The 25590-nt window shown below is 32.9% G+C and overlaps 1 long non-coding RNA gene across 1 annotated transcript in view; it reads right to left on the bottom strand.

The window, feature by feature from the left end:
* Positions 1–2042: 2042 nt before the first annotated feature.
* The window catches only part of LOC149078985 (uncharacterized), a 65892-nt gene continuing 42344 nt past the window's right edge, over positions 2043–25590 (bottom strand). Inside the window, exon 3 of the long non-coding RNA XR_016193836.1 lies at positions 2043–2318. This is a non-coding gene — a long non-coding RNA (uncharacterized LOC149078985). The remainder of the gene's footprint in view (positions 2319–25590) is intronic.

Below are 25590 nucleotides of genomic sequence, written 5' to 3'. Positions count from 1 at the left end.
AGTACCGGATTCGTAGTAAAGAAACAGTAAAGAAAAATAATTTTATTTTCATCAATAACCGTCCCATTATTATCTCAATAATACTTACACTTCAATGAGATTTATAACAGAGCAGAAGAATACAATTGTAACACTAATTTTTAGTTTGATAGCTAATCACTCTGTGAAATTGATATACAATTTTAAACATAATGAGTAGGGCTATGATTTTTATTCTATAAAACTTCTGAAACATGCTCCATAAGAAATGATTTAATGCTCAATATTATATTAATATATAATTAATTATATAATTAAATATTCTCTATAAAATGAATAATATGTCTCAAATAATTTTTCATTCCTATCTCAAATAACATTAGTTTTAGCAAAATAATATGATAATGAGAAGTGTTGATGCAGTCTAAATTATTTTGCCATTACTTAGTAAAATGAAGAATTTTTGTTCCTATAGAAAAACTAATCGCACTCGGGCAATATTTCCCTCAAAAATTTCTCTTTTGAGTAAGTTTTTCCCTATAAATCCAGAATTAGTGTGCTGCCATCAATAGATGAAAATATCTAGCCACGTACGGTATTTAGCTTCAGAAAACTTCACACAAAATTAAAATAAACAGTTAAATAATTATTTTTATTTGACAAAGACAAAATTTTTCACAAACGCTAAAAAATTCCCCCATTTACCAATTTTAACCAATTTTTCCCACGACCACGAGTTACCATCACCGACACCGATCCAGATGATTAATCTATTTACAGTCACACACCAGTGTCCTTGAAGGGCTAGTATTTTTATGCTCCAAAAATCCTATGTTAGTACTGATTGGTAGAGAAACCCGAATTTCAGTATTTTTACCTCCAGAGCAACCGTGACTCCTCCCTACGGGATAAAAACAGGATTTTTTACCAATCATCAACAACGTTCCATTTTTAGTGCATACAAAAATCCTAGCTATTCACCCATATAATATATTCAGTCACTTACACTCAGTCACGCACTTGGTCACTCATACGGTCACTAACAAAATCACTTGGTCATACTCGTGGTTATTCCGTCACCCATTCAGTCACTCATCGGTAGCTCATACGGTCATACGCTTGCTTACTCATACGGTCACTCACTCATACTGTCAATCGAACATTCGATCTCGCTCATACTGTCAACCGAACATTCGATCTCGCTCATACAGTCAATCGAACATTCGATCTCGCTCATACAGTCAATCACACTACTCACTCATACGGTCAGTCACTCACTGCTGCAATCGCTCACCAACTTGTATTGCCACACCTGCAAGGTTTACTTTTCGCCAGTCCAGAAAAATATTCAATGTTGCCTGGTGGCTGATGAAAATTTCCTAACCATTCTGATTTTGCCTCGCAGGAGATTTTATCGGTTAAGAGTAATTATGTATTCGAGAGTAATGCATTCTCCATTTTTGGATACCATTGTGGTGACTTTCTACCACCTAAAATAGCGTGTAAAGCAATCCCAAACGGATTCATCTACTTTGTGTTAGCTTGAGCAATAGATAATGATGAATGGATTTGTGCCTCTTGTTTGTTGTTGAAATAATGCCAGAGTTGATTCATTTTTATAACATGTTAAATGACATGAGTAATATCTGGGCTAATTAGCCCGTGTGCTGAAAAAGATCGTGGTGTGACAAAAATGATCAAGTGATCAACATGAATTTGTACTTTGCGAATTTTGATTTTTTTCCCATTCAAGACCAAAAAAAATCAATTTCCAGTCAGTTTACCGTAGCACTATGTAATGTGCTATGTAAATAGCACACAGTAAATTTTAAATTGTCGACAGTGTTATGAACTATTTTCTTGCTTACAAATAATGATTATATTAGGTGGTGTGCAAAGTATATATAACATGCTCCTATGAGTTACTTTGCATTAACTTTTAAAAATCTATGAAAATAATAATAATAGTGATGAATTTTTATGGCAATAGACCTGTTATTTTGTAGAACAGATCAACATAATTGTAATTTGTAATAAGTATAAAAGACATATATTACATACATAATGTGTTTGCAAATAAGTATACAAATTTGTGCTATGCTTAGCATTAGTTTTCTCCAAAATAAATTCTCCAAGACGTTGCAAAGTAGACCCGTGTTACAGTACCCAACGTGCTGGTTGTATTGATGCTTTCTTCAGAAACAAGTTTCAAATCCAAGAGGTTGTGCACCCCTGCTTTAGATCATTTTCTCCATATAAACTAGTAAAGGTTGAAAGAAAATCTTCTATTGCATGTGACATTTATTGGAACATGGCATCAACTTTTCTCGGCATAGTTGCTATAAATGAAAGAAAAAAAAAAGTTTATGTATATCCAAAATGTTATCTGTCAGCAAGAAAAAACGCAACTTGTGTAACTGTATGAAATGACGCATGAACATTGTTTCCTCTTGCATGATATCACATCCTAACCGATATAAAACCAAAGAAAATATAAATAAGCAAATAAAAGCAATAAAAAACCGTGTTAAAGGTGAACAAAGAAAAGATGTCTATGGCTCAAAATAATTTCAAGAAAAAAACTTGTTCTTAAACGATACTAATTTTTGTAACCTTCATGTCATTCAATGGAGGAAAAAAAATCAATTTTAATCTTCTTAAATCCCGCCGTCTTTCTTTCCTCTTCATCGAACTTTTTGATCACCGATTCTGTGCCAAAAGAGCTGCTTTATTGATCATCAATCACGAGCAACGTAAAGACCTCTGAGAGCCTGTCACCAAGCGATAGGAATGAAAAGTGAAGGATGAGGTATACGAATAAAAAGAAGAAAACGAAGTAAATTCTACGAAGTATAGAAAAGGGCCATACTGTATACAAAACCTTTAAAACTTTGTAAAAGTAAGCAAAATAAATGAGTGAACCAAAAAACAGCCAAGAAATAATGATGGTGTATTCTAAGAAATTGAACAAAGTAAATAATAGGTAAACACAAAAAAGAAATCTACCTTACCTTTTTAAAAATTTTTAAATTCTATTTAAAGTGCCCTATTAATCTTAATTTATTTTAACTTTAAAATAATTCATTAGTATTTTCTGATTAAAATAAATGTAGTTCCATAACATTTGTTGCTTGTGTGATGAAACATGGTACATGCTTATCATATACAGTGGAACTTGGATATATGAATAAGTTAGGCCGTCCCGCCTTTACTGGCATATTACAAGGTGGGTTCGACGCAGCGATCACAATTTCACAGCGATAAAAGCAAACAACTCTCTCGACAATATACTGAGCTTAAAAGAAGTTAACAACAAAAACATATAAAACTTCGCAGTAAATAAAAAGTAATTGTGTGACACGCAAAAGCATCAAGGCTTAAAATTATCGTTGAAATAAATAAAAAGTTTAAAGATTAAAAGCAAAATAACGGATATAAAAATATACAAATTAAAACACAAAACATTAGAACTCAGAAATTGAAATAAAAACCTTCTAAATATACAAAACTTTAACAATAAAAAAATTGACAGATTAAAACACAAAAACATGTAAGACTTAGAATGAAATTTAGAAATTAAAAGAACAAAAAATAAAAATGACAAATAAAATATGGAATATAAAATTGAGATGGTTCGAAGGCTGTGTGAATTCTGAAACATACACAATATGCATATACCATATTTTCGACGTACACTCAAAGACATAAGGCCAATAATATATTCATCGATCACATTCTATAGTTACGTCAATGTCTATAGTCAAATCAACATTATATTGAAAACCAAGAATCTTGGAAAATTCGGGTTATCATCACACTAAGATAGCAAGAGGTTTTGGGTCGCTAATCTACTATGGTTCATATTCGGAGTTCATATGCCGCTTTCATCTGTTGTATTGTTACCATCTCCTCTCTCCAGGCTATATATCTTGCTGTAGCCTCTTCCATTATTTTAATTAATTAAAAAAAATAAGATTGATAAATCAATTTTTTTAATTCAAATAATTTGAATTTTTTAAAAATTCCTTTAAGCAATTTTATAAATTCCTATTGAGTTTCCTACGCAATTTATTGTTGAAAACTTTGAAGTAAATAAAAAAAAATGTCTTACGTAATGTTTTGCATAATCCAAAGTTTTATCGATGTATGCCACGTGAAAAATGTCCCTTGTCTTGGAATTCTCAGTAAGTTTTCTTAACGTTCATTCATTCTTTCCTTTATTTCGTGGTTTAATGAAATAAAGAAACAAATAAAAAAATTAATGGCCAGAATTTGACATGTAGCCAATATTTAAAAAAAAAAATCAATAATGCGACTCCAAGCGAGAAGCAATGATTTCGTTACCTCAGTTCTACACAAACAATGACTTTTATCTTTCCAAAGGCTGCTCGTGCTTTACCGGATCTTGGATGATTTTATTAGCACCTGGCATTAACAGACTATTCATCAGTGAATACGGAAGTTCGTTTATGGTAATCAACTTCTCTACAGGCGGAATTGCCAAAAAGTGCAGCAGTAGTGCTGTGATCCCAATCATCTGTCTGGTCTAAATGTTTTAGAAATTGATGTCTTTCTAAAATTATTGTTCATTTATTTTTTGATATCAATATAGCTTAGCGATCATGTTTATTCAATATGTCCAAAAGTTATTTATACTGTTGTGCAACTCTATAAACGAAAACAATTGTGGTTAACTGATGGATGCGGTTGAAAAGTAGAATATAAAGTCACATTGAATGTTCTCGTGACAAGGACGAAAACTAATCTAAGAAAGCAACAGAGGTCTGCATTCCAACATTGTAACAAGCTATGAACATTGTAAGGTAAAATAAAGCGGTTGAACTCAAAATCGTATTTCATTTCCTGAAATTAAATCTAAATCAGCCTGAAGATTTCGAGAGCATCTAGAAGAAAAGAAATGAGAATTTCAAATTTACAAATGAAATAGTTTTCGTGACGGCTTACGTAATTATGGCAACACTAGTTGCAACAACGAGGAAATTCGCACAGTAAAGTGATAGCGTCAAATACATTTTTGTACAGTCATGCATTAAGAATCTTTGTGAAAGTCTAATTATCTTATATGGATGAATTGTATAGTTATAACTTTTTTGCTGTCCCTTTCAGCAGCAAATTAATCAAACTCGAATGTATTTATCTTGAAATTCCAATCAAAGGGAGCTTCATATAACAATTGCGGACTTCGAAATGAATTAGGAAGCAAACAGCTCTGAAATGTTGAATAAGAACAGAAAGCTAAAGAAATAAAATCTAAATGTGATATTTTCCTAATCTTCAAGAAGCTAAATTAAGAGCAATTTGTTAGATTCAACAAATATGGATCCATAGCGTAAAACAATTCTCGCAAATATAATTTAGTTTTTTTCTTTTCAATAACCTTTTTCTCTGAATTAGTTTCCAAAACATTACGGATACATACGTTGAATGTTCCTAAATCATATTACGAGTCTTGGAAATTAGCATGGTAATGTGAAAACGAACTTGAATTAATTGCGAATGTAATCGAATTGTTGCAATGGTACAGATCAGCGCATTAAGCGCGAAATGCAGTGCTAATAACTTTGATTCCTGTGCCTGTCGTCGTTGCACAAACGTCCAATCCAATAGAACACTAATTGCAGCTAGATACGCCAAAAGGAGATTGTTCTCTTAGTCGGCGGCAGCAGTTGAATACTCGCGCACCACCCACATGCACACGAACGCAAAGACTGACACTGGCTAAACACGATGTTCGACCTGGAGACTCGTAACAATAAATGGGCCAGTCAAAATTAATTGTCTAATTATCTGTATCAGAAGCGAACTATTAACTCCGCTGCTAACCTTATCCCGATCAACTGAATATGTCCGCGTTTCCTAGTGAGAAAGCTTTTATTAAAGCTCTCTGGTTTGTGTTGAATAGTTACCAGATCGACAAATGTTGCGGATATATTTTCGCGGCATGATTGTTCTCTTCTATATTCTACTGACACTTGCATTAATGTATCAATATCTATACTTATTAGAAACTGTTCCCTGAGGATTATCATAACAAGAGTTGAATAGCCTGTAGACATGACTCGACAATTAAATGAAAGTAGGAAAGCGTCATCAAGTACTATGTTTGACTTTCCACGGTGGGTATTCAGTTGTAATGCTCGAAGATATTTCTTTCGTGTTTGCCTCCAAGGAATAGCTTTTACCTAGGACGAAATGAGATTAGTTTCATCTACAAGATCAAATATGATGGAAGTAATTTACTCGAGAAAAAAAGAGTTGTAGGAACTTGAAATTATGATTTATTTTTCTTTTTGGGGCTTTACCTCTGATTCATTTCTCACAGTCAGAGGTACTTTAACGATGAGAATATTGACGTGATTGTGACTAATATATACAGACGGTCCCAAATTATTTTTGCAGTGGATATCCCTGCAAACGTTGACTTTAGAAACATACTTTAGACTATAAACGTTTTTGAAGTGACATGTGGTCACTCAAAAGATTCGTATATTATACATAGCAAAATAAAAATAGAAAATTAGACCCTTAATTAAAACTTCCAATTAGTGAAATGTAAATGCGGCTCTGAGTTTTACAAAAAAAAATTCATATTTTGCAATGCAATATAATATTGATTTGAAATATAATATTTGGTTTTGAAACTCACCATTTATCACCAACGATTGAGGGTTTGATTCACAAATTGAGAAAAATTGAATTCAAAAATCTAAAACAATAAATTCACAGGTTTCAAAATTCTGTAACTGTCAAAATAATTATCGAAAAATATGATTGTTACTTATTATGAACAAAAAAACCAATTGAGTGAGTTCATCGTATCTGAGTATATTCCCAGTACAGGCAACTTTTGACCCAATGAAAACTTGGTAATACAAGGGTTTCCAACAGGTTGCTGATGCGAAGATATTTTGGAAAGAGAGAAAATTCAACTTCCCCTGCGGGGAATCGAACCCACGTCCTTTCACTTTACAGGTGAACGTCCTAGACCAGTGGTCTGCAAACTGCGGCTCGCGAGCCACATGCGGCTCTTTGGCCCCTAGAGTGTGGCTAAAAAATTGGCTCTCGAAAGAAACCACAATCGTTGTCAGCTGATATTTGGCTCTGTTGACTGATGAGTTTGCCGTTCACTGTCCTAGACCACTAGACTACAGAGGAAACGAATATCGAAATCTTCCCTTGGAGATCGTGTGCACTAATCAGCCAGCTGTTAGAAACCTTTCGATAGCGAGGACAGCGAAACCTTTTGGTAGTGACATCATCTACGGATAGTGACATCTTTGGGTAGTGGCATCATTTACATCTGGTGGCATTGTCAGCAATTGTGAGCTTTGGCCCGAGTTAGGTCCGACCGTACCGTCCCATTCAGTGCACATGAGCTCCAAGGAAAATTGAGATAACTGTTGCCTCTATGGTCTAGGACATTCACCCGGACAGTGAAAGGACGTGTTCGATTCCCCGCAGGGGCAGTTGAATTTTCTCTCTTTCCAAAATATCTTCACATCAGACACCTGTTAGAAACATTTGTGCGGCGAGTGGCATCCTCTACGGGTACAGTGAAATGTTGACATAAAAAAAACATAGTGATTTCCTATATTTAGTCTCCATAAATATTGCATTTAAAATATGAAGAAATAGTTCGTAAATAACTATTTTCAAAGCAGGATCAACATTTCAATAATTGAAGTTTTAGCACACAGGGACTGTAAAAAAGTTAATTTCTTTATTTTTTTATCTATGCTATACTTCAAACATATTTTGGGATTTTAAGTAGCTGCACTACGATTTCCATTAAATATAATTTGAGAACTAATTGAAAGTATGATTCTGAAGCCAACGGTTGTAGATATATCTGCTGCGGAAACAATTGGGGATCACCTGTAATGTTGGAAATCAGTGAAATATAAGTTTTATCAGTCTTTCATTTGAAATTAAATTATTTAAAACTTGGAAGTTTTCAGTAATGCAAAAATTGATTTTTCTCATCTTAAATTTGGATTATTATCAGCGTGTAGCTCTGAATGACTAAATTCAACGATAATCTATCGATTTTTCGTAGATAACGCTTTTATCGATAACTTGAGTTGAATGGATTCACTCAAAATTATTAAACTGCCATGTTCATTTTTTATTATATGAAATTATCTCGTTCATATGTAATTCAACGTATTTATGTGTGAACGCATTTACTTTATGAAAATCCTCAATAGCTATCAGATACAGTTTCATCTCAAGAACTGATTCATTCCATATCGTATAGAAAAGAGGAAGAAATGATAATTTTGTTGACTCAATTTACATGTAAATTGAAAATTTTTTGGCTCGGAGTAAGAAGGTAACAGTCCGTGAGAAAACCGAATAAGTTATGGCTTTCGTTATAGGACAGCTTTAGGGTAAGGATGGGCTTCAAAAGCGTGAACAACTAAATTATATTCGCAAGAATAAATTTCCATATGTAACGGAAAATTTTCCTATTACTAATTCAACGGGATTCTTACAGTATGCTGCTTTAGTTTATGTGAATGTTATTTACAATACGTAATGCATCACAATATTCACTTTCAATTATTTATTTGAAAGTATGAAACTTTATCATTTAGTTGATTTTTCTCTTATTAGAAAAAAATTCGTGGGGGTTAAATTGATTCTATGGTTTATTACATTTAAAACAATAATTTAAATGTTCAAGTTAGGTAAATGATAGTTTCACTTAAGCGTTGTACAATGTTAATTAAAGGGTAAATTAGTGTTGCAGTCTTGAAAATCATCCTGAATCAAAATACATCTGCTAGTTAAACGCTTGCCTCATTCTCTATTATATAGAATAGAGAACGTTTACTCCGTAACATTTGAATGTGTATTGATGAAGATATCTTACGATTGTGTACTTTCTTTTTGGATTTCTGTCAATTTTCACATGCAAAAATGAGCAAGTTGCAACAAATAAACATTTTATGGATTTCAAACAAGGAAAAAGCACTGAAATGATAACCTAAAAAATCAATGAGTACCTAAATCGAATTTTCAACAAGATTATCTATTCATTAATTTTATTCAATTGATCAATTATTTCTTAATGTGCTTAATAATATCATGTTAAATATTCTATTTATTTCTTTTTTACATTATTTTTATATTCTGTTTGAAAAGAGCCCTCCATAATGTAGATTTGCCTCTACTATTAAATAAGTTGAAGCGAATTGGAATCCGTTCTGAGCATTTGTGGTAGGTCCGAAATTTAAGCCGGCAAGGACCCCTTAATGATTGATCATAATAGGAAAAATGATCTTCAGCCACGTCGACGTCAACAGAAGTAAACAGAGAATGGGAAATCTAATCACGTTCACCTGTAAAGAAGAGGCAAATTAGGTCATTGACGAATAAGCACTAATAAAGTGTGATTTACTCGGCTCTAATAATGTTTATAATTTTTACTGCCCATTGTCGTAGATTGGCTATACAGTAGAGCATCGATTATCCGAAACAATTGGAGATTGGGGGTGTTTGGATGACTGATTTTTGAAATGACCGAAAAAAATTGCACGAATGCCATAGCGTAAGCTAATGAAGACTGAAAACCATTCGTTGAGTTCACGTTACGGAAATAAACATACCCACTCGCGCGTACATTTTTCGATGAAGTCAAGAGCAACGGAGACGAATTACTAGAATAGAAAATTATCTATTATAGAAATATATTATTCATTATTATTTCATGAAGTTCTTCATTATAATGAATAGTAATTCACTGAATTACGTTAACTAATTTAGTAACATGTTTCAGAGACAGCATTATAATTTAAAATAATATCTAATAACACAGACTGATTAGAAAAATTATTCACAGTGATATGTATATATATATATATACCTCGTTATAAAAATACTCGGTGCTACGATAAATCTCTCTACAATATGTTTTCTCAAATCTCGTTCGGAAAGGCCTTTATTCTAACGTTAAGACTCATCTCGGTATAAGGATGATATTTTGCTGAAATCTCTCTTTTTCGCGATGTATTTTCAAGAGATTTTGAAATCGCTATCATATATCTTTTTTATTTCTCGTTAAAAATCGACGTCAATATATTTTTTAAACTCGCATCAGATTTTTTCTTCTTAATTCGTTTAATAACATCGATATTTTGTAACACATAATTTTTATCATTGATAGTGCTAATGTTGTCGGTATTGCTACTGTCTGAAGTTTAATGCATTAAACACCCTTACCCACACACGCACACATAGTACACTCTGCGCACTAAGTAGTGTAAAAGAGTCTAAATAAATTTTATATTGATCAACAAATACATTTTTTTAATACTTGAGTGCATTTTCTGGTCGCAGTATCAATACCTATTTAAAAGACATGTCAACAACAGTGTAAAGTTGGTGGAACTTCCTTTTTATGTTGTGTGAAAGAAACAAACAAATTTTCTAATTGATGATGTAAATAAAAGGTTACTTGTTCTTGATTTTATCTTAATATGAAAACGGTAAATAAATACGTAAAAATAAGAGAATGTGATGAGATTTTTGCCAGTTGTTTTGAAAATTAACTGCGCATTATATTGTTTACACGTAATAATTTAGAAGATTTTCCTGTGGGAGTTTGATGTTCGTGCATAGCCTACGTCTTTCTCAGCTATTTGACGGAAATAAAAACGATCCGGATGAATTAAAAATAATATATATATATAGCTAACATAAATTATTTTGTGTGTGTTTTCCCTAAACACAAAAATATAATAATACCATACTACGTGCTGCAGCATTCGTTGGTACAGATTATGATTATCAGCAGCAGAGGAAATTATATGATTTGCCCATCCTCTCATTGACTAACGCTTGCCTCGGCCCGACCAGTGTTTAGTAAAATCGATAACGACAAGCCGACGGGTGGTAAAAAAAATCAAGTTTTTAACAATGGTCGTTGAGGTTTGCGTTTAGCACATGACGTCACTGTTGTAGCGTAATAGACCCGACCCCCCCCCCCCCTGGTCACTCCAAGAACTGAAGAAAGTCACTTTTTTTACCTAGCATATGTGTTTACCTTTACAATGGGAAAGAAATCGCAAAACCAGCGCTACACATACATACATACATACATGGATTATGGCTGCTATCACGGCCCAATTAGGACGTTGTTAACGGAATTCGGAAACTTTGTCAATGGGGGGGGGGGAGGCGTCTTCTGACATCCTACTTTGTCTTGCTGGTACATAACGATGATTATTTTTCCCCATGTTACGATACTGTTCTGTTCCGTGATTTGCGAAAGTATAAACACAATTCCCGAATAATAACATTATCCGGGATGATAATGAGTGGCGTTTAAAAAAGGCCATCCGTCGACATAATCTCTCAGAGAAGCGAAAATGCAGTAAACCTATCGTTCAGTTAAATTGTAAATAAACATTAAATAACGGAAATATAAATCTGAAATATTCATCTGATTTTTACGCCGAATTCTCTGGCTTCAAATACCATTACAGATATATTGATGTTAAGCTACTGTGCTGTGTATAAACGTGAAATCAGCATAAAATTTTATGATCGACAGAAAAAAAGGTAAACCGATACGCTTGTATAGGTGAAAATTCTTTGCCAAATTTTTGTTTTGAAGAAAAAGTCACACTACGAGAAAAAAACTGAAGATATTCCAGTTCTTTTTCATTCCTCGACTTACTTTCGTTATAATTTTCCGTTTTTCATTCATCGAACGAAATCCTCCTTCTTTTGAATTCCGTTCGCACCTGATATATTTCTCTTGTACGTATGACACACTCACATTTCCATGTTTTTCAATAAACGCTCACAATAAGGAATGAAATATTCGTCGCTAAAACTGGAGGATAACATATTTGTATGCACGTCACCCGATATTGGATATTCCCCAGTAAAGCTTAACCCAGACGAAAAACATACTATTTTCTCCATATTTTTATTTTTTTTTTCTTTTCAAAAAACCAAATTTCTTTTGTACTCGACACGGAAAATCCAATATTTCTTTCTTTTTTTCAGTAAGGTAAATTGATATGGAAAACTGTCAACTCGGAATTGGCAGCCTGCGGTTCTTGGAAAGATAGAAAAAAAATGAAAAAGAACATTCAAAGCTTCATTTTGACGTTGATTATAAAAGCCCGTGTTATCCTCCTGTTTGTGGAAATACATGCAACATTTCAAGATATATCTGATCTAAACAAAAATAGAAATAGCTAACATTTCCCAGCACTGATGTGGATTCTGGACAAATATAAAATGTATGCCGGAGAAAGAGAACTAAACGATAAGAAATACATAAAGATACGTTGCTACCTCTCTACTATTAGAAGTATTTTTTTTTTTAATAAGGATATTTATAAAGCAGGATAATTACTTAATTTCTCTTGCCGCATTCTACTTGCGAACCGTAGACCCTAGAGGCATACTCCCGATTAGAAAAACTATCCAAACAACGTGTAAAACTGAGATACGTCATTCATGTTGCAAAGCGTTGTATAGATGTCAAAATAAGAAAAAATAAAACAAACTTTTCATGCAGACACCCTTTTTTTTAAAAAAGCAATTAAAGAAAGTTGTTACTGAAAGTCTTTCCTGTGGGGCAACAAAAAAATTCCACATTTTGTTTTCAGCTGAGATCTTGATTACACAGGTTGATTTCTTAATTCCACTTGTCGCACTTTACTAGCGAACCGTTGATCCAAACGGCATACGCTGAATTAGAAAAAATTACAAAACAGCATGCAGAGCTCTGATACGTCATTCATATTGCAAGGGTCGTACAGTTATTAAAATTTAAAAAATAAAACTTTTTTTTTTACGGACACTCTTCTTGCTTAAACCCCTCCCCCCAATTACTCTCTATCTCTCTATCTCTCTGCTGATACAAAAAAAATGAATGTTGCCAAATGCTCATTGATGCTGTCTTTCCCATTTTTTAGTTTAAATATCTCAGCGAATATTGCACATAGAAACATGTATTATTTTGGCCTCAGAAGAGACAGGACGACTCATAGGCGGCATAGACTTGGGAGTCTGGGGGGGGGGGCACGATGATGATGACGGCAATTCATATATACGCATATACATTAGATCGGTTGACCTTTTCAGCTGGGGATATGTCCCCCCCCCCATGCTTCCCCGTATCTCCGCCCATGGGACAACTACTTTCTAATTGGATTTTGAGTATAAGGTGCCCGCATAAAAAGTTTTTTTAATAACCTCTTGCAATATGGATGACGTGTCTGTGCTCTACGCGTTATTTGGATACTTTTTCTAATCGGAAAAATATAAAGATATGCCTCTAAGATCAACGTTTGCCAGTAAAATGCGGTAAGGGGGAAATTAAATAATCACAATATAGATATTTTTTCAAAGAAAAACAAATGTTTGGCCAACAACGCTCAGCATGAGAATGAATTAAGTATGTTGTCTTCTTGTTTGATTTTGTTTGATAGTTCTTGGATTATTTTTATTCCAAAACCATTTCTCGTTTTCTTCAAGTTCATTGTTTCATGATATGTCAAAAAGTCAAATTTAGAAAATATACATGCATACAAAAACAAATTGTTCATACTTTTTGACCATCACTCTGCATTTGAAATACAGACGATTGAAAAACTACGCACAAAACGATTAACTTATAACTATTCGAAATTCAACGTACTGATGTATATTAATCTTTATTTTATGAGGAAAATGATTTATACTGCAATTTACATTTGTTACTATAACAATGCGTGGACAGGGCATACGTGCTATACAATCTGGATTGAAAAACCGTCGGATAACTCGGGGTGATGGAATCGGGCTATACTCTCATAAATAAACCCTGAAAAGTATATTTCATGAATAAAAAGGCTGCGGGCAACGTAAAGTGATTGCAGAAGGTAGAGTGATCAAGAGAACAGATGTTGTAGTACCATGTTCATCGGTGTTAACGACTACTCAGTGACCTTCACACTAAATTCACTAGCAGAACCATTTGTGGAAGACCACGATTGCAAAATGTATGTGCTCGCTGCTTCTATATTACACCGTTTTACACAACTCAGTGCGCTGCCAGAAGCAGCTGAAATGGTGGCAAACTCGATCATAATGTTCTATTACAGATGAATTCACTTCAGTGATGAGTCGCGTTGTAAACTTAACAGCGACAATATGTTTGTAGATACTTTGTCTCCTGTGAATACCGTCCCATAACGCACATCCCGAGATCGGAGAAGTACGTTCTAAGGAAGGTTTTAGTTGTCCAATTACCTAAATATAGCTGCAGTGAACTCAGGCAACATGATATATTAGCAAAAATATCACGATTGATTGGGAAATTGCTTCGTTTTTTCTGGATTCAATACTTGCGCAGATGCAATTAGTACTCGGTTATTATATGATTTCCCCAGTGCAGCTCAACTGATTAGATTGCAAATGGAAGTGAAATAAACTTGCGTAAAGGATAAACTGAGTTGTTAAAGACAAATTGAAATGAAGTGTTTTTAAGTTTCTAGGGATTAACATACTTTCTGATTTAAGTTCTCAGTGTTTTGGAACATTATTGGGACGGATTTGAGAGCTGACTTTTTCAGGAAAAGAAGTCTCAAGAAAACAGGTGACAATTCCAATGCCTTTACCAAATTACATTTAGTTGCGTTTCACTCTTCACACCAAAGTTTACAAAACAGGAAGTTAAATTTACTGAGTATATATTACGCGCGTCTGCGATGAATCTAAAAAAAAACAAGCATTCGCGAGAGAAAAGGTTTTCACTCACGAATACTTGCTTGACGAAAGGAATTTTCATTCGTCTCTGTGTGTCTGTATGATATATACATTGCGAGGGATATCTGAACAGTGTCACTTGTGACTATCATTTACCAAGTCATCTAGAGAGTTTATTTCTCTTTGTGCAACTCGCGGTGCCCCTTTTATACAGATGTGCTCAGTTTTCTTTTTTGGAAGTTTTTTGAGTATATGTTACTGTCATAGCCCGAATTTAGCCAGCTCACGAACAGGTTGGTCCTGTTGGCCCGGCGGGCTTTCGCGGGATTTGGTCAGCTCCTATATAACGATCCCTACATCTGCTTATATATATCCCTATGATTTGGGGGTAATCGTCACGTTGACATATTTTTTATGACAATTGTTTGACTAATTTTATGACCATTTTATGACTTGCTATAGCTAACCATAATAATTATTATTATGGATAGTTAGGGTTAGCAACCCTAACTATCAAATATCGAAATATTAGTGATCCATATACATAGGTATATCAAAGGAATCGACATATATGGACCTACCAAAGCCCAGCGGAAGCCCGAAATTCGGCCATTGGCCGGATCAACTGGGCCAGCCAGTTTGTGAAGTCGCCCACTTCGGGCTTTGGCAGTAACATATATATTAAAATAAAGTTATTTACTGTTTTTTTGAAAGCAATATATATATATATATATATATATATATATATATATATACACGCACGCACACACGCACGTATATATACACAGGATGTCCTGTAAGTGCTATCACGAACTTCATCTCATCAATCGTCCGTCGTAGCGGTATGATTCGAATTTCTAAAATGCTCAACAGGCGTTCAAAAACTACTGTGTAGCAGTTTTCAGAGTGAAAATAGGTGTGTCACATAACAAAATAAAAAAAAACTAAATTTTTATACGATCCCCGTGTGCTCAAAAACCCAATTAAAGGTTGTTGTCCTGTCTCTCCTAATGCCATAAAAAATATCATGTTTCTAAGGGAAATATTCACTGATATATTCGAATTCGAACAACGGAGGGAAGTTGGGAAAAAATAGATCTAAATGCGGAAAAACCGTTCTACCCTCATTTAACCGCTTATCTGCTAAAAATAGAAAAACAAAATTTCTTTCTGTTCTTATCTTCATTTGTATAGTTTCCAGTTATGTATATATTCCAGTAATTATTAATTAGTATTCAAAATAGAAATAGAAATATTGAATTCTTAATTGTAAAATGTTAGCATGGGCAGTTCATGTTCAAAATTTATGCAGTAAATATGTATTTTGATATAGGATTGTTCAACTCTATCTACTGGCGATCAAATAATGTAGGAGGGTGCCTCAGTATAAGAGTTGTTCCGTCATATCCGCGTGATATAGATCGGAAATCAGCATGCCGTCGTATGCCGTCGTAGGCACTACCGATGTGTATGGCCGTAGCTAGATGACTGGTTTTAATGCAACTGAAGTGGGTTGCCACACCAAGTCAATTCAGCTTGAAATCTCACGAAATACCATTCATCAGTTAGACTCTAACTGTTAGAAAAGATGATGAAATATCGTTGACACGGATAAAAAATGAAACAACTCCCATGGTAGATATACTCTTTAAACATAAACACGCATATGTCTACTTTTTAGTACTGGCATATAAACGACAAAATGATTCACGATTCTGCAATGTTTCAGTGTTGTTGTTAAAGGAAAAAAAAGCCACTTTCCTAAATCAGTGCTACACCAGATAGTAGAGAATACATACATGTTCAAAATAAGCGGGCTCTTGAATTCATTCCGAATTTATATTTTTCCTTTCTTTAACTTTATTGCACAAAATCATATCATAACTTTGGATTATTATTTCTGTATATTATTCTGTAACACATCATTCTTTATTTATTTATATATTTCGAATAATACTCTGCATTATAAACTGACTCAGAAAACTACTAATTATCTCTTAGTGTCTGCGTATAAAATGAAATAATGTTGACCTCGATCGAATGTACAAATTTATGATTGGTGTTATTTTTAGAAACTACAAATGTAAATACGGCGGACTCTCGTTATAACGACCCCACGTAATAGCGAGGTTAGTGTAAGTTCCAAATGTTTTCAGAGGGAGACTATCATATATGTTTTACATTCGATATAATGACCCTCCCAATATATGACCCGTTTTTGACAGAACAAAGAGGGTCGTTATATCGTGCGTTGAATGTATTAAATACCTACATGATAAATATGTGAATTTATATTTTCACACTTATATAAGCTATTTGCAATTCACTCGAATTAGACAATTGTATCTATGAACAAGAAATTCATAGAAAAATAATAAATACTATTTTTATTATAACTTTAGTTAAAGAAGAAAATGATCAATCATGTATGATATTTTTTTTAATAGTATTAATAATGAAATGCTTGGAGAAAGAGAATTTTTCGAGAAATTGTTTCTAATTTCGCTAATACAATTTTTTTTGCTGACATTAAAAAAAAAAGGGGAGTAAAGAGAGATTTCAACATTTATTTTAGATTAGAGGTAAGTGAATTTCCTGTTCCACATCAAAAGCAATGCTTACAGACGCACAAAGAACATCAAAGTTTTCCAGAAATATAAAAAATCGAGCTATTTGTTTTATGGTTTTGATCTCAAAAGTAGACAATATACTTTTTTTTTTCATTTCCTTTCCTCTCCTCAGATATGATGTTTCATAGTTATTGAAAGCAATTTCCTCTAATAATTTATTTTTCTTCGAAAGAACAATCGAAAAAAAAAGTTGAGAGATAGATTCGGAATACACTCGACGGTAACTTCTTATGGTTTTAAAGCAAAATAATAGTTGAAATTGTCAACATACCCACAGTAAAGTGATTCTACTTTTCATGAGAATTTCTAACTTTTTTCTTTCATCATTTACTATGAAACATCTGTACATTTCATCCAAAACAAAAAAAGTGTTCTGAACTATGGTGTTTTTTTTTTTGGTTGTTGTTGTTCATGAAGCTATATGATTTCAGTTTCTATCATGGTCATTGTATGAATTATTTTGAAGATAGCGAACATTTTCGTTGAAAATGGTGGAAAATGTATACTTGTTGTGTCTGTTATTTTTATTCAATATTAATATTTTGAAAACACTGCGAAAATTGACAGTGTTTATTTGTAATTTCATATTCTTCTGATTAATAAATTAATCGTGAAATATAAAATGAAATTGGAAAATCCAGATAAAAAAAATATATCATACTTTGGTAAGTTGTGTTAATTTTTATTTACTGTGCAAAAATTTGTACAGGACGTTCGGGGAGTATGAAATATCAATATTTATTTTTTTGTTATCCCAATTTGAAAGGTGATTAAAATCTAAAACCAGTATTTTTTTTCTATAAAATTTGTATTCTTTTTGTTGCATGTGTATCGTATTTCAAAATGGATGTTATGCATGATTATAAAGAGACATCGAGAAAAAAGACGTTTCCAGGAGGTAATATTTAATAGTCGAGTAATATGGAATACAGGGAAATAAAGAAAACAATAGTTCAAATTAATCAGAAACAAAATCTAAGGAGTCTATAATAATATAAATTAAAAATTATCTTTTTTTATTTGATGCTGTGGTGGTGGCATAGTCTGTTTACAAGAGTAACAAATGCAATCTTCCTTTTCTGTCTCAAACATGTAGGACGAGAGAGAAAACAGCCCCCACTCTGTGGTGGGTTCACAGAGAACAGGACACAGATTGTTTCTTGACCTTTCTTTTTCTATCTTCTTAACCTGATTAACGAAATCCCGGAGCTTTTCTGAAACACCCAATCAAATCTCGTCTGTAATAACCTCAAAATTTGTTAATCGTGACTGTACCCAATTGTCCAGGAAAAATATGTTGTAAAAATTGTGTATGTTTGTTAGTTTTTTCTTATTTTTCTTGACTCAAAATACAGTGTTCCGGACTCTGCCACGGAGCTAGGCTGGAAGGCATCTCGGCAACGGAATAACTCCTGCGGCAAAGTCATAGCGTTCATTCATTTATTCTATGTTACTAAGCTTTACATCTTGAAGACAGATTCTAGCACAAATCAGATGGTACTTATAATATCTAATATTACTGGATCCCTAATCTTTAATGAAACAGCTTCTTATCTCATTTAGAAGAATCTCTAGCTAAAAGATGAGGAGAGCACAATAAAATTCAATACCGCTGATGTACATTTTGTGCTCAGTTTCAAATTATTTGCCTCTCTTCTAGTACTTCTCGTACTAGAAAGTATGAAATTGGTTCATTCGCATATACTATATATACCGAAAAATAGAAAAGCGTCAAGTCGTTTCTCCCTAAAATAGCAAAGTTTTAACAAGTAAACTCAAAAACTAACTATCCGAGAAAGATTCATCCATTCATACACGTATCGATATCCATTTATTTGACATATAGCGAAATCTATCTTTCCTAGAATAAAATGTCAACAACTATAATCAAAAACACTATTTTTTTCCTTTCGAACGACACAAAAGAAAAAGTAGATAAATGAAAAAAAATATGTGTTGAAAAGTAAGTTCTATTTCTTTTAATGTTTTCCATAACATTTTCTTTCCTGACCACGTTCCCATCTTTCTTTAGTATCCTACTGTGCTATATTTCTAACACTTGAAAGGAAAGAGAAGAAAGAAATTTATATAAGTTCCATAATCGTTTGGCAGAGAGCAATGAAGTGGTGTTGACATAAAAAGAAATAAAAGAAAATACCTGTAAAAAAAAAAATGTTAAAAAAAAATATCGAAAGACCTCCTACTGCTTATAAATCAAGTTGAATGATTCTTTTTATTTTTATTTTCTATACTTCTACTTTCAGCAATTTCTTATTGAATTGGCGATCACAATTCCGTAGCGGAGTAGAATCAATCTAGAGAAGGAAATGGGATCGCAAAGCACACATCAAGAATGGATTGGAATCGATTACATCTGGATGTTACCGGAATGAATCTCAGATGAGAGAAGAGAAAAGAAAATATAATAAAATAAAATAAAAAAAATTAAGAAAAAACGTAAAACAACGTAAAAGAACATCAAAATGTATAAAATGGAAAAAATAACGGAATGCATATTGTCTTGGTTTCGTTTTTAGAAAAAAAAAAACCTTTCCTTTATATCCAAACATCTTCCCGGAAGGCGTAAAGCCATTTTTGCATATCGCTTTTGATGTTGATTTTTTTTCTTATATTTCGCTTATATTATTTCCCGATAATTCCTTGTTTTACATATGGTTTTTCCAATCGTCATCTTGGCTTTGAATTTTCATTTATGGAAGACAAAAAAAATTATATTCCCCCCTCTTTTCAAAGTTCTCTCTTGGGAAAAATGGAACATCAATGGCTGAAATTCAGATATATATATACGGAAGAATAAAAAAATATGAATATATGTATGGAATTTTATACTCGAAGAAAATCGGATTAACTTTGGAGATGAAAGTAAAAAATAAAATAAATTTCAAGTTCCCCATTACTCTTGTCTTGAAAGAAAAGATTTCGTTCTGCTTTCGCCGTACATTTCGGATTGTAAATACTTATTGATGAACGATACTAACATTTTCCTCAAAAATCGATACTTTTTTTTTCGTTATTTTATGTTTGTTTGTAACTTATGCCATGTGGATTATACAATGTACATTTTTAGTTATTTTTCACAAACGCTTTGGGAGTAGGGTGGGTATTAGGATTGAATATTTCGATGATTTGAATCATTTTTGTTATGATTGATGGGATTTATATGGAAATGGCTAGTCCTTGCTCATCTAATATCGAGAAAATTCGATATTTTACTATGAAAAATCATTGTTTAAACGGATATCACCTGCAATGCGCTTATAGTAAATATTTCTAACTATGCAACATAAATTACGTATGCATGCAAGCATGAGTACTCAATCTGTGAATAAAATTTATTTTCTGTGATTTGAAATTTATCTTTACATAGCCCTGTTCGATATGTATAATGCATACAGCAGATATTTTACTTTTTATGTAATTATTTTCCATAATAGAGAAAATTTATGAATAGTAAGTTCTCATTCATGATCAGGCCCATGAGAAAGCTAAGATTCTGATTTTTATTCTAGTTCTCCTATGAACATTAGAAGTTTCAAAATACATCTAAGAAATATTTCTAATTGTATATTTATGTAATAAAACAAATACTGATATTTATTAACAAAAAATCAATATGATGAATAAAGATATGTATTACTAAGATTATAATCAAATGATGGATAGTATTGTCTAACAGTTTAAGCTAACAACCTCCAACTCCCTTGTTGTCTTGCTTGTATTCATACGGAGTTGATTCAATATATATATATATAACCATAATAAGCAATGCAATATATTAGATTCAAATAATAATATTTGTCTTCGTTATTGGGAATATTAAATTTCATTTCAGCCACATGGTTGGAAATACTTATGTAGCTGTCTTTGTTTTTGTGAGGGTATAAGAGAAATGCTATTTTCCGAAGAAATATCAAAAACAAAAAAATGTGGAAATTAATTATTGTAGGCAAATGAAATGAATACGGAATTCCTGTAAGAATAAATCGAGAAGCTATCCATAGTAGATAAGGTAACATGACATTTTTATGCTCAGTGTATTACTATTTTATTATAAAATCAGGTTTTTCCTGACATTGCTATCATTTTGGCTGTCATTTTCTAGTTCCGTGCTATCATTTTGGGTTGCTGTGTATTTTTGATAGTTTTGATATGAATATTTTTTGTGGACATCGTTTCTCAGTCACCTCGTTGATAATTTTGTCCGTTGTGACTTTTTCACTTGAATCCTTTCCATTATAGTGAGTTTTTATTATCACGGGTTTTTAGTACAGACAAAATTCTTCTGTAAAAATAGAACCATACATATATCACAATTTTCTTGCGCTCTCTAAATCTAAGCTCTTTTTAACGATATACAGATGTCAGCACATGCTTCAACGTTGTTGAGATATTAAAATAATATATATTTTTCCAACGCAGACATTTTGTCATCTCTCCATGCATCTTGAATTATCTTCATAGACGTAGTTCTTTAAAACATTTGGAAGGAAAAAAGGGATTTGGTCCATCACCTTATATAATTTCACAAGTTCTAAGGCTAAATATAATTAAGCATAATGGTTAATGCTAAATCTAACTGATGTGCCTTTACTTCAGATTTTTTAGACTGCCATTTTCAAATCCAAAATGAATACACAAAATAAGGTCTCGGGTGATATGTGATAGGTAGTATCATCCATGCTTATCAATTCCGCATGAATATTTTGGTAAGAAGCTGTTAATTTAGGGCCGTAACTAAGAGTTAGGAATATGTTTCATGAGAAGGGGATATTAAGCCATCCGCTCACGGTAAAAGTCAATGATTTTATAACGAATTTTTCTGTTTCTGATATTAATAATCCCCGAAATATTAACAAATTGTTCCGCCTTCCTCTGGTTATGGCCCTGTGTTAATGTAGTTGCGCAATTCTAGTCTCTTCCTCTCAGCTGTTTTGTTGCTGAGAAAAATTTCGGATCAATTTTTCTCCCCATATTATCTCATTATATTCTCATTAACATATCGGTGTCGGTTGTATATGGCATACACTTCTTGTAATGTAGTTGGTTGTGTGTGAACATGTAATATATATATATAAATTTTCTTACTCTATATTATTGTAATCCAAATACTAAATTAGGTTTTCTGCAATATTAAATATGTCGGGTTGTTCGATGTTCTCAAAAATGGAAAAAAAAAAATGTCTTTGAGGGTTCCCGTGCATTCTGATGTTATCTTAATGGTGCGCATTACAAGTTATTGACAGTTTGTAATTGGAATGAAAATAATACCCTCTACTAAAAAAAGACTTTTCTAAAAACCAAAGAAGATTTTCTTAAAAACCAATGAAAAAAATAACTACACTTTCCTCTTCTAAAACGTTTTCCACCACACAAGATTATATGATGAGGAGCAGCCAATGTCATGAAACCTCAATTTTTGTAAGCTATAGCCTTATTCATCTTCTTCAAAATGCGCACTCATATAAATTTATCAACAGTTTTCAGCTCAAAATAAAAATCTTCAGAACTCGCAAAACATTTTTTCCTCTTATTTTATATTTGAATTTAGGTTTGAAATAGACACAAGCGTCACACAGAGAAAATATCTAGAATATATTTCAACTTTGTTATGTGTTATGTTCACTCCAGATGGCGGCACAACAAACACTCATTTCCATTGACTCGAGATTAATAATACAGTCGAATACAGTTTTAACGAATACTCTCTGTTATAGCAAAAATATCATTTTAAGATAAGTTTGCATGGGAACAATTTAAATCACTGGAATTCCTTTATAACGAGATTTCGTTATAGTGGAAAGATTTCTCCGTTCTCTCGAAACGGTTATAACGGAATTCCACTGCAGCTTAGGGGTCATTCAAGTATAATGTCAGCATCGATGGGGGGGGGGGGTCTGATTTGCTGACTTTTGATGACAAGGGGGAAGGGGGGTTTTGGATGATGCTTACGTCATCAACCATCCTTTATGTAGATATGGAATATTCTTAATGCATCTTATTGGGACCTGAACTAAGATTCCCCCTATTGATAAGTCCCCTACAAACCACTTTAATGATCTCTAAATGTTTTACGGATCCTTCAAGTGCTCTGGAAATGTGTCCGGGCCGCTTAAGTGTTCTGGAACGTATCACCCAAGTGATCCGTAATTATGTCATGGATCACTTAAGTGATCTGGGAATGTTTCGCAGTTAACTTGAGTGATATGTAGAACCGCACTGAGGGCAGCTTAAGTGCTCTAACACTGAGCCATATGTCACTCAAGGGATCTCTAAATGTGCCACGGATCGTTTAAGTGATCTGAAAATGTGCCACGGGCCACTTAAATGTTCTGGAATTGTACCACGGAACATTTAAGCGATTTGAAAATATGCCGCTTGGTTCATTTTTACAAAATTAGGTTGGGGGGGGGGGGGAGCCAAATCAGATAACCTTCAGGGCCACATTTGGTCCGCTGGTCAATTGTTTACGATCTATGGCTTAAAGGGTGTGTAGCAATGGAGTTTTTAAAGAGAAATTTTGAGTTCTCTTACCCTTCAAATAGCATTGAAATTAACAGAAATCGATTATAATAACATATAAAGGTATTTTCTTTCGAAATTTTAATTTTTTTTAAAGATGTTTTTTGCATAAATTTTTTTTTTCGTCTGGAGGGAACAAAAATATAGATTTTCGATTTGTATGTTAAAACCCTATTTTTTGTTGTGTTTATATAATGCTTAGAACTGTCCACTTTGCTGTTGCGTTTTTCCCTATACAAGTTAACAGTGAATAAAACCTTTACACACGTTTCAAGAAGAATGTTAGTTTTGACGTTTTACCTGAGTTTGAAACACGATTTATAAAAATCTATTCATTGTACCATTAGGAAATTATAATGTGATGGAATTTATAATGACATAGGTAGTTTTTTTTGTTTATTTTTAACCATTATCCTCAAGAATTCCCAAGAAATCTATAAGGTCTGTCCAGGAAATTCGTTAGTTCTAGTAGACATCCATGAATGAATACGCAATCCAAAATTTATAATTGTTTCCACCATTTTCAGGCACTTTCCACCCAAAAACTATTATCAAATTCACTCCAGCACAATTTTATAGAAAAGTGATTAAGAGAGGTAGTTCGGATGCCAATTATACATCACGCAATGCGTATAGTGCATATCCGTCGTTTTGAAAGTGAAAACAAAGCTATATGATGAGATATATATGAAAAAAAAACTGTTTTGAACCAAGAGAAATGCAGAACCAGGTTTTTGATAACCGAGGTCTTTTTTAACCTTACATTTTTAATTTTCGATTCAAGTGTGGAAAATGAAAAATTGAGAGCACTTCAACAGTCTTCCATTTTCATCAGGTGGAAATCGACCACTACATATGATACGGAAATTTGATATAGCCCGGTCATTATCTATAATCACCGGCTATTATGCATAGTTACCAACCATTTTTGTAGGTTTAATAATTTTTGCTTTTCGCATTTACCGATGATGTGTAATCCCCAGTTCGTATTGATAAATTATCGTAAATCGTGAATAAATTATTTAAATTTACAGGAAATTTCGCTTGAATTTCAGTCTAGGGTGATGAATTCAATGAGTGATATTGCTTATATCTAAAAATGTTGATAAATGTGAAGAAAGCTAACATAATAGTGCTTATAATAATTCATACGATTTTTTTTTAGTTTTCATAACACTTATTTTCATTAACTATATTTTAACGTGTATAAGGAACACTTTTTGCCAAAAATTGACTCTCAGAAATAAGACAGGTTTTTTATACATTGATAGAGTAATATACATATGTCTTTTAAACTTTTTTCCAAATTTCAAGCCCAAAAAAATCAGGGGGTTCCTTATACACGTTAAAATACGGTAATTTAGTTTTTAGTGGCAAAATATGGGTAGTGTAGCCATCACGTGCGAGAGAAACTGATGAGTGGTTAAATTTACGTGGTATTTCCCCACATGATTTCTTGCAAATTCATTATACTCCATACTCACCACGTTCAATCGGGGGATTATGCATAATTAATGGTAAAAGTGAAAAATGTAGAAAATTGTACCACACAAAAACAATCGGTGGTTATGCATAACTGAGCTTATTTAATGTTATCGGCCATAGGTAAAGTTTGTTCTCCTTCAGAATTTCAGACCAGGTGGAAAGGGGATTAGGATGATGATGGTAATAAAGCTGCACAATAATCTTGGACATTTTGTCATATATG

The sequence above is a fragment of the Pholcus phalangioides genome, unplaced genomic scaffold, assembly GCF_987345545.1.
Source record: "Pholcus phalangioides strain wild (caught in Gottingen) unplaced genomic scaffold, Ppha-v1.0 ptg000013l_1, whole genome shotgun sequence".
In the NCBI taxonomy this organism is placed as follows: domain Eukaryota; kingdom Metazoa; phylum Arthropoda; class Arachnida; order Araneae; family Pholcidae; genus Pholcus; species Pholcus phalangioides.
This window is presented reverse-complemented; position numbering and strand designations above follow the sequence as displayed.